Below are 579 nucleotides of genomic sequence, written 5' to 3' on the forward strand. Positions count from 1 at the left end.
GTTGCAAGGTTCAAATGCCAGAAATCTTCGTAACTACCATAATAAAACTCGTTAGTTTGCCGATATTTCCAAAACTCATTACTATTAAAATACTTAAAACTCTTTCATCCCTCTATTTTCCAACTTGTCCAAAGCCATGGTTAAAGGCTTAAACAAGTAAAAATTCATATATTAAAACAATGTAATAACTTCTTGAAAAAAACTTGTTCATAGTTTCAAAACACATTTTTCATGAGTTCAAGAACACTCATTTTTAGTTTTTCTTCCAAAATGTTTTAGAAAATTTCAACGGTTGAATACGTTCTTGACATACTCATGAACAACATACATCAATATCATCAACATCCATTGGTTGAATGTGAAGAGATTGAAGATTGAAAGAAGAAGAAAATGAAGAAGAAAAGATGATGAGAGTAACTTACTCTAAATCTTCAAATTGCCAAGCTTTTTACAAAGTGTTAATGCATGAAGATACATGGGTATTTATAGAGTTGTGGGGTGGGAGAAATCTGATTTCTAAACCCATTTCCCAAGGCAATCTAGCAAATCTAAGAGGGTGAGTGAATCATGGGTTAAGTG

The sequence above is a fragment of the Lupinus angustifolius genome, chromosome LG14, assembly GCF_001865875.1.
Source record: "Lupinus angustifolius cultivar Tanjil chromosome LG14, LupAngTanjil_v1.0, whole genome shotgun sequence".
Classification (NCBI taxonomy): Eukaryota; Viridiplantae; Streptophyta; class Magnoliopsida; order Fabales; family Fabaceae; genus Lupinus; species Lupinus angustifolius.